This window comes from Anguilla anguilla, chromosome 19 (assembly GCF_013347855.1).
Source record: "Anguilla anguilla isolate fAngAng1 chromosome 19, fAngAng1.pri, whole genome shotgun sequence".
In the NCBI taxonomy this organism is placed as follows: domain Eukaryota; kingdom Metazoa; phylum Chordata; class Actinopteri; order Anguilliformes; family Anguillidae; genus Anguilla; species Anguilla anguilla.
In genome coordinates, this window is record NC_049219.1 from 3,607,575 (window position 1) to 3,618,391 (window position 10,817).

Sequence of the window (10,817 nt, forward strand, 5' to 3'; positions counted from 1 at the left end):
CAAGCCATGGGCAGATATTACAGGGCCAAGGGATCTGGTGTACAAGGAGAAGAGAAGGGGACCGAGGACTGAGCCCTGGGGAACTCCGGTGGCGAGGGGACGGAGTGGTGATACCTTACCCGCCCAGGCAACCTGGAAGGAACGGTCAGAGAGGTAAGACTCAATCCAGTCAAGGACTGTGCCGCAGATCCCTGTTGCTGCCAGGGAGGACAGGAGGATAGAGTGCTCCACAGTGTCAGATGCAGCGGAGAGGTCTAGAAGAATCAGGACAGAGGAGAGGGAGGCTGCTCGTGCGGCATGGAGTGACTCACTGACCGAGAGGAGTGCAGTCTCGGTCGAGTGGCCAGGCCTGAAGCCAGACTGGTGGGGATCAAGCAGGTTGTTGTGAGAGAAGAAAGCAGAGAGTTGGTTAGATGCAGCACGTTCAAGTGTTTTGGATAGGAAAGGGAGGAGAGATACCGGGCGGTAGTTCTGAATGACTGAAGGATCTAGTGTGGGTTTTTTCAGCAGCGGGGTGATGTGGGCCCTCTTGAAGGATGAGGGGAAACATCCAGAAGATAGGGAGGAGTTCACGAGGGAGGTGACAAAAGGGAGGATGTCAGGTGTGATTGCCTGGAGGAGAGATGAGGGGATAGGGTCGAGGGCACAGGTGGTAGGGCGGTGGGTGAGCAGAAGCTGGGAAACTTCAGAGTCTGAGAGGAGAGAAAATATGAAGAAACGAGGCGGAGGGCGCAGAGGGGGCGGAGGGCGCAGAGGGGGCGGAGAGTGCAAAGGAGCTGCGGATGTCTGCAATCTTTTCGTCAAAGAATGCTGTCATCTGTAGTGAAGGAAGACTGGGGTGGAGGAGGTGGCACGCTGAGGAGAGAAGAGAAAATAGAGAAAAGTTGACGAGGGTTAGAAATGGAGTTATGAATTTTGGTTTGGTAGAATTTTGCCTTAGCGGCAGTGACAGCAGAAGAAAACTCTGTCAGGAGAGACTGATAGGCTGAGAGGTCAGATGGGTCCCTGGATTTGGCCCACTTCCTCTCAGCAGCGCGGAGGCTGGCCCTGGAGGTGCGTAGGATGTCAGACATCCATGGACTGGGAGGGGATGAACGTGCTGGCCTAGGGACAAAGGGGCATAGGGAGTCGAGTGCTGAGGAGAGAGATGAAGTTAGGGTGGAGGATGCAGAGTTAGTGGGGAGCTTGGAAAATGATTGAAGAGTGAGGAGGGAAGCAGTCACTCTGGGAGCAAGAGAAGAGGGTGATAGGGAGCGGAGGTTACGGTGGACAGTGACAGTGGGGATGGGAGGAGGAGAGGGAGGATATGGAGAGAGGGGGAGGGAGAAGGAGATGAAGTGATGGTCAGATGTATGCAGGAGGGTAACCGTAAGATTGGAGCTGGAGCAGATCCTCAGGAAGATCAGGTCTAGGAGGTTGCCTGCCTTGTGGGTTGGGGGAGAGTGTTGTAGGGAGAGGTCAAAGGAGTGGAGTAGTGGTAGGAAGGCAGCAGACTGGGAGGCCTCTAGGTGGATGTTAAAATCTCCCAGGAGGATCAGCGGGGTGCCATCCTCAGGGAAGGAGCTGAGCAAGGTGTCTAGCTCATCCAGGAAGCTTCCCAGGGGCCCCAGGGAATGTCTTTGCCTCTATGTCTTTGCGGGAAACATTTTTGAAATCCAAATAAAATACACCCACTTTAGACAGTTCCGCTTTCTGCATTTTCACCGAGTTTAATGTTAGCTACCTTGTTAACGACACGACCGACCGAGTGCATTATGTTAGTGGAGATACAGACGCCTCTGAAATTAAGTACAATCTGTGTTGCAATTCGGTATAGAAACTGACGCAAGATAATGACTTTACTCACACCAGATATATCGATTTTCTTTAAGTCAGAATGGTTCACATTCACTGTTGCGCCTGTACTGATAAGTACTTTTTAACTACTGTAGCTGCCCACATTTCTAAATTAATGTTATCTAGCCCTATAGATCCTCTGCCAATATACAAACAATTAGTAGGTCTCTTGTGTACAATAGCCCATTAAAAAACACTTCAGTCTAAAAAATATGACCTACACCATTTGAACTAATGACCTGCTGACAGTTCTTTGTATGTGTGAGTAACTTGCTGGTTGAGGAACTGTGCTTGCATTCTAAATGTTTCAGGTTCGATTTCCAGGTAGGACACGGCTGTTATACCGTAAGCAGAATAATTCACCTGAATTGCTTCAATATGTAGACAGCTGTATAAATTGATACTATGCAAAAATACCAAATATAGTGTGAAATTGCTCTAAATAATGGCGTCTGGTAAAAAATGGTTGTAATATCTGGAGTATTTTAAAAGGGTTCTGTAGTTACAATTGTTGTCACTGATTATTTTTCCTCCCTGACAGTGAATTTTACCCAGTTATTTTCTGCCCCATCCCACATCTTCATAGAAGTGCAAGAGAGAGTGTATGTGTGTGTGGGTTCGTGCGTGTGTGTGGGCAGATCTGTGTGTGTGCGCAGATGCGCACCTGGACTACACCTCTCTGCCCCTGTAATGGACATTTTATGACTACCCTGTACCGACCCTTTATTCCGGGCCATCATCACCGCTGTGCCTCCTATTTATACTATGTATAATTACCACTGAGGCCACTGGTTAGGCAGTATTTATATTACCTATATTCTTATAGTTCTTATAATTACACATACTGCATTATTTATATTTATCACTGCTTTTATTGTGCTTTTATTCTGTTTTTATGTTTCGAGACTGTGTTGTATTTTGTGTTAGCACCTTGGACCGTGAGGAACGACATTTCGTTCCCGTATACTATGTATGTGGGAATGACAATTAAACTTGAAACTTGTTTGTGCGCATTTCTGTGCATTTTTTTGTGCGCGCACACATGCGCATCTGTGTGTGCGTGTGCATGTATGCGTGTAAGTGTGCGTTTGTGCGTATGCGCATCTGTGTGTGCGCGTGTGCATGTATGCGTGTGAGCGTGCGTTTCTGAGGGATTGGTTATGCTGGCTCAGTGAGGGATTGCTAGAATGTAGGCATTTAGCAGAAACTTGTCCAGAGCAACTTCAACACACAACCTACATTTTTTTATATATACTGCCTTCCAGAATTATTTTTACACTTGATAAAAGTGAACAAAGAAGGCTCTATAAATAAGCAAGCAATGAGCTATGTGTATAACATGTTTAAAAAGGGGGGTATTTTCTTCAAAATAATAATAATAATTATTATTATTATTATATATATATGTATAATTATTATTATTATTATATACTGTGTTGTGTGGTTGTAGTAGAATGGATTAGAATGTGTTGTGTGATTGTAGTAGAATGGATTAGAATGTGTTGTATGATTGTAGTAGAATGAATTAGAATGTGTTGTGTGGTCGTAGTAGAAGATATTAGAATGTGCTGTGTGAATGTAGTTGAATGGATTAGAATGTGTTGTGTGATTGGAGCAGAATGAATTAGAATGTGTTGTGTGATTGTAGTAGAATGGATTAGAATGTGTTGTGTGATTGTAGTAGAATGGATTAGAATGTGCTGTGTGATTGTAGTAGAATGGATTAGAATGTGTTGTGTGATTGGTTGCTTTTCTCACTCCATGCAGGGCCTGGAGCCCAGATCATGCTATCAGTGGCCGGAGGATTGATTGGCCTCTTTTTTCTGACAGCACTGGGTGTGCGTGCAGCACACGCTATAACACAGCACAACCCCAGACATCAATAAAGTGTGTATACCTGCACTGTTTAGTCCATCCTCTGTGCTACTGTACAAACAGCACTGTGTCCTTATTCTCCCTGTGTAACTGTGTACAGACAGCACTGTGTCTTTATTCTCCCTGTGTAACTGTGTACAGACAGCACTGTGTCCTTATTCTCCCTGTGTAACTGTGTACAGACAGCAGTTTTCTTATTCTCTGTGTAACTGTGTACAAACAGCACTGTGTCCTTATTCTCTTGTGTAACTGTGTACAGACAGCACTGTGTCCTTATTCTCCCTGTGTAACTGTGTACAGACAGCACTGTGTCCTTATTCTCTCTGTGTAATTGTGTACAGACAGCACTGTGTCCATATTCTCTGTGTAACTGTGTACAAACAGCACTGTGTCCTTATTCTCTCTGTGTAACTCAGTACAGACAGCACTGTGTCCTTATTCTCTTGTGTAACTGTGTACAGACAGCACTGTGTCCTTATTCTCTCTGTGTAATTGTGTACAGACAGCATTGTGTCCGTATTCTCTGTGTAACTGTGTACAAACAGCTCTGTGTCCTTATTCTCTTGTGTAACTGTCTACAAACAGCACGGTGTCTTTATTCTCTTTGTGTAACTGTGTACAATAGCACTGTGTCCTTATTATCTCTGTGTAACTGTGTACAGACAACACTGTGTCCTGATTCTCTTGTCTAACTGTGTACAAACAACACTGTGTCCTTATTCGCCCTGTAACTGTGTACAGACAGTACTGTGTCCTTATTCTCTTGTTTAACTGTGTACAAACAACAGTGTCCATATTCTCTTTATGTAACTGTGTACAAACAGCACTATGTCCTTATTCTCTCTGTGTAACTGTGTACAAACAGCACTGTGTTCTTATTCCCTTGTAACTGTGTACAGACAGCACTGTGTCCTTATTCTCTCTGTGTAAGTGTGTACAAACAGGCACTTTTTCAAACACTGCAATCTAGAGATAAGGAGGGCATCTGATTTTGGTGTCATCCCCTCTAACTGACTGTCTGTTTGTGTTCCAACCTTTATACGCTGTAACTTTGGCAGTGCGCCACCATGACATTGCTGTTCAATGCGTGAGATTTTTTGGTCAAACTTGTCTGTGGTTTTACAGAAGATATTGTAGCCAATTAAGTGAACGTGCAGATGGTACATCATAATGCAGTGTATATGTTCGGTGAACGCTGGGTAGATGTGGTTGTTGATAAGTAATAGACAAATATTAGTGAGCAAAATAGCACAGTTCAGAAACTTGCTTCCAGTGGGGCTTGAACCAGGGACCCTGTAATCCATAGACCATGACATTGACCACTCAGCCAAAGGAACTCGCTGCTGAGATTGGAAATGTTTTAGAGTAAAAAGATATGTCTATTTTGCATGTGTATTTGAGATTTTGATTGTATTGTGTAGGCGAAGGATTGGCTGGTGTTGGTAAAATGTCCAATGGGGAGACATTTTGTTTGTAGGCTAGGTGGCAGGAAGCAGGAGGAGGAGAAGGAGAAAACGCGAATCCCCTTAGTTTGGGGCTTTGTTGTGTGGACGTGTTAAGTTTTTGTCTTCACAAGAATTCTGTCTGTTGAAATGGGGTCAGAATGTACAGAAATTAATGTTTTTAAGGGCTGATTGTCTATGGCTGTTGTAGTTATTTTTGTGGGGAACCCTGAAAAGTGCCAAACTCTCAGTGGTGTATAGGTATGGGGCATGCCGCCCCGCCAAGGTGTAACTTGGCGGGATGGCATACCTGCCATCCCAATGAAGAAAGAAAAATAAAAATGTAGCTAGCTATAGGTTATTTCTAGGACATTTTATTTTCTTAGTGTGAGCAAGGTTATTTGATTAGCTATAAATGGCCAGAGTTCAATCCAGATAGCTAGTTACAAATGATCATTCAGATAAATTAAAGGCATAAAAACTGCTGCATTAATATATTAAACTCATATAAAACAAGCTATTTATAATGCCAAAGAAAATACACTTAAAGGTTAAAAATATATTTACCTTGTTGCTCCTGGTGTAAATTAAGAACAGTTCCTCAGATTAGATCGTCTACTGTAATTTAAACCGGTGAACGTTAGTTGGCTACCTTGTTTGAAGCTGATTTAACTAAGGTAACACTAAAAATTAATATTTCTTTACATTTGGTAACGTTACCATACTTATCCATAGCTTGTCGTAACTTTTTCCCAGTTATGATTCAGTTAAATGTGTGGTTATCTTTACCTATCGACGCAGGAAAATAAAACAGCGATTTACCTCATTCAATATTTGCGCGTCTCTCAGCCCGAAAGACTCGAGCAAGGGATTGGTCTTGGTAGACATACGCACTCTGATTGGCTATCCCCTTCAATTCATTGGTAGAATCTTGGTAGCGAACGGGGATTTGATTGGATCTCTCTGCCAACAATTACAGAGACTCACGGCTTCCTCGGGGTGCCTTTAGAACTGACCTATATTTGGCCGGAACGCAACAGCGTGGCCAGCCGTACAAACACGAATGTCTGTGACTGACTGACTGACTGAGTGATAAAGTTACACCGCCCATGTCTATGATGTCAGCCGCTTCGGTCCACTATGTTTTAACCTGGTCTTGTTATACGGTCTATCGGTGGCACCCATTTGAGTTATGTGTAATCTAATTGAGCTCATTTTTTCTGGAAAATATACACTCAATTCAACTTTTTTCTGAAGTTGTTATTATATTACTACTACTACTACTACTACTACTAATAATAATAGTAGTAATAATCTTAAAAATAATTTGTTTTTAATGACATTTAACGTGATAAACATTTGATGGTAGGCCTACCATAATGTGAAGGCATTCAAAACCTGACAACCTTTTATAAAATCTATTAAAGAAACCACCACTAGATGAAGCCACATGCTCAATAGTCACTGAAGTCAGCATTCAGATTATGGCTAATGTTTCTCAGTTGACAGTTGCTTTTGCAATCAAATGTCTTCATCTGCATATGAATTGGTTCAAGTAGCTTAATAGCAATCTTATCTTACTGTAAAATATTGTCTCGCAGTTATGTAAAGTTATATATTTCTACTTTCAAAAATGAAACTGGAACTCACTCTGATATCAGAGAGCCATCAGGCACCAGCCATGCCTAATACCAGCTGATCTGGCTGCTCCAGCTGTCTGTGTCACACTGGGCTGCCTGTGTAGCATCCCTGCATATTGTATACTCCTGTGCTACTACTACTGTGACATTTGCAATGTTTATAACTTTCTATTGTCTGCATCTGTGATGCCCTTTAACATAACACAGTGCTGCAAACCACATTTCTCTACAGGGACAATAAAGTCAAGTCATGTTCAGTAGAGATGGCTTATATGAAATCCACTGTATTTTCCATGTGCAAGTAATTTCTGTCACAAAGGTCACATAAGTATTTATCTATAACCTTTATATGTATAGGAAAAACTAGTTTTAAGTGCATCAAGTTAAGGCCATTTTAGAAAGTGCCATGCGATTTCTGAAAACATTTTAAGAACATTATACATACTCTCCACACTGGAAGACATCTTGTGCATGTAGAGGCATTGATATGGGCTCTGTTGTGGAGTTTCATGATTTTCCTCCATGATCAGCGTGTCTCACTCTGCAAGTCTGCTAGATGACTTGCTATATGTGAGAAGGAATCTGAATAAGATCATCTAGAAATTGTGTATATGAAAATAAGCTCCATATTATAATTGTGGGTGTTACAATGGTCATGTGCGGTCACTCTGCACAACAGAACTGAACAATGCCTTTAGCATCAGGTTTCTGGGGAGTTTATGATATGCCTGCTCCTAGGATAAAAATGAAGATTATTAAAATATGAATATAATCCAACCGGTTTATGAGTGAAGACCACACAGCACCGAACAGCACACGCCCCCGAAAGTACAGGAAGCATAGATAAACCCTTCAGACGTGGCCTTAAAACCATTTGAGCATAGATTTTGTACATGAGATGTGATGCACAAGTCAGCATGTGCCTGTTTACTCTGTACATTCAGATCAACCAGCCTGAGTCCATGTTCAGAGCAGGAACGCTGTAATGTGTGTGTGCTTACACGCCGATATGAATCATCACTCCTAAGAGACAAGCAGGATGGCTGTAGGATGGTGTTAACTCTGCTCCTGTTGTCTGTCATCCACGTTAGCCAGGGGGAATCCCCTGGAAACCAGCGACGGCGCCGGGAAACCCCCTTGAAACCGATGTCAGATCAGGGAGTCGCAGGCAAGCAAATTCATTACAAACTACAAATTTATTAGATCAATTACTCATTCAATTGTCTGGTCGGGACCACAAGCCGGACGTGTGCAAATAATTTAAGAAACGGAACCCTATTTGTTCACGGCGTCAGTGTGTGCACTGAGTCGAGGAAGGGTTACTACTCTACAGGATTCCAAAGAAAAACTGCCACGTTATGGGGTAATAATGGGGGGAAACAATATTTACGACAACGTTATCACTGTCTTTGTTGCCTCCAATCATGAAATTCAACCACCTAAGCTACTGCTGTAAGCAACCCAAACTCCAACTAAAAGTTCTAGTATACAGTTTAACTTGTAGGCTACAGTTGAGGCCAAAAGTTTACATGCACCTCGGCTAAAGACATTCAAACTCAAATTTTCACAACTCCACACATTTCATGTTACCATGCATTTCCTGTGCTAAGTCAATTAGGGTATCTACTTTATTTCCATAAGAGGTAATTTCAAAATAATAGCTAAGAGACATTTATTTCAGCTTGTATGTACTATATCAGATTTTCAGTGGGTCAAAAGTTTACATACACTTTGTTAGTATTTGGTGGCATTGCCTTTTAATTGCTTAACTTAATCAAACACTTGGGGTAAGCTTCCACAGGCTTCTCACAATATTTTGCCAGAATTTTTGCTCATTCCTCCTGACAGAACTGGTGTAAGTCAGTCAGGTTTGTGGGCCTCCTTGCTCGGACACACTTTTTCAGTGCAGTCCACAAATTTTCTATGGGATTCAGGTCAGGGCTTTGTGATGGCCACTCCAGTACTTTCACTTTGTTGTCTTTAAGCCATTTTGTTACAACTTTGGAGGTATGCTTAGGATCATTGTCCTGCTGGAAGACCAAGTTCTGACCAAGTTTTAACTTTCTAGCTGATGTCTTGAGGTCTTGCTTCAGTTTTTCTAGTTCATCCTGGATTTTTTATGCCGGCCTTGGAGTAAGGGCTTCTTCCTTGTACAGCAGCCTTTCAGGCCATGGCAATGTAGGATTCTCTTAATGGTGGATGTAGATACGTTGGTACCTTTGGTACTGCCAACTCCTTCACCGGTTCCTTTGTTGTTGTCTTGGGGATCAGTTGAACCTTTCTGACCATAGTTTGTTTAGCCCTGGAAGTTAATTTGAACTCTGCAGTGTCTGTGGTCCCAAGATTTTTATATTTGTATACAATTGTTTGTACAGATGTTCGTGTTACCTTCAGTTGTTTGGAAATTGCTCCTAAGGAGGAACCAAACTTGTGGAGGTCCACAATTTTTTGGCAGAGTTGCTTGGATTTTCCCATCGTATCATGGGCAAAAAGGCAGTGGCTCTAAAAGTAGGCCCTTAAATACAGCCATATGTGCCAATTAACTCCCAGTTCACTCCTAATTATGACAAAACTTATGGTCAAAAGTAATTGCATCAATTTCTGTAATCTTCCAGACTGTTTAAAGACACACTAAACTAGGTGTATGTAAACTTTTGACCCACTGGAATTCTGATATAGTGAATTAAAGCTGAAATAAATATGTCTCTAATCGATTGTTTTAAAATTACCTCTGATGTGAACAAAGCAGATGCCTTAATTAACTTGCCAAACTGTATGGCAACACAAAATGTGCAGAGTTATGAAAGACTGAGTTTGAATATCTTTAGCCTAGGTGTATGTAAGCTTTTGGCCACAACTGTATGTATGTGTATACATGTCTCTCTCCAGATTTCATTATGGTACATACATTTATATGCATTATTATTATTATTATTATTATTATTATTAATAATAATAATAATAATAATAATAATAATAATAATAATTTTATTCCAAACAGCATCCAAAGCACTGGATTCAGACAACTGTTCAAACATAGTGTCGCCATTTTCACAATTTCAGGTGTAACAACTGCATAGCTCAATTTCCGTGATTGGCGTTTCACTTTCATGTGACACATAAACTTTGAATGACAACGTTCTCAACATAGAATGAGACCATCTAACAGCTCATGATATTGGCTCTCCATCTACACCAAACATGACTTTGCTGCATATTAGATTGCTATATAGTTTAGAGTGAAACAAAGTCCGTGAAACAAAGTCCTGGTCCCAAAAACATTTAAATGTGCCAGGAATCTGCTAAGATAACAAGAACAAGAAGCTGCTGGAAAGAGACCTCGCCAATTTAAGATGGAGCGGAATTTTCGAGTCGGGACCTAAGAATCGGGAGCCAACTTCAGCGTCGTAATCACTGACGATCAAACGTCATTTTCAAATAAATGGTGTAAATGAACAGGTTACACAAATACCACAACTTTTGTTTTCCCGCATAATTTACGAACCGACATATTATTCACCTTCAGGAGCGACAACAAAAACAGATATGCTGTCTCAGAAACGTCAAATCAATATTGATACATCTACGCCTTTGGATCATGCTTTTGATTGGATAATATATGTGACTCGCCAAATCATCGACCAATAGAAACGTGCTTTTGACCCGTCGTCCATTTTACTTTTGACACGCCCCGTACTCTGGTCTCCAGATACTCCCGACTCGAGAAAAAGATTGTGGATCAGAGCTTACATTTCAGCCGTGAAATAAAATAAAATAATAAAATAAAATAAAATAAAAAAGTCTTGTGGCGCATTTTGAATAAAATGAAGTGGAACTGGTAAGAGCAGGTATCATCAAGTCAGCTCTCGTTAGTTTTTTATTATTTTATTTAAATACTTCACAAACACATTTGATGAGTATACAAAGGGCAAATAGCCTAACCTTAAAAATTGTCAACGAAAAAAAGTGAGAGAGAGAGAAAAAAGAAACAGTTGATTGGGGAAGGCACAAGACGTACAGACAA

At 41.4% G+C, this 10,817-nt stretch overlaps 1 long non-coding RNA gene across 1 annotated transcript; it reads left to right on the top strand.

Annotated features, from left to right (window-relative positions):
- Positions 1 to 1,101: 1,101 nt before the first annotated feature.
- On the top strand, positions 1,102 to 2,841 carry LOC118218981. The gene is made up of 2 exons (XR_004763625.1): positions 1,102 to 1,132; positions 1,602 to 2,841. It is a non-coding gene; the product is annotated as an uncharacterized LOC118218981 (long non-coding RNA).
- Positions 2,842 to 10,817: the final 7,976 nt, after the last annotated feature.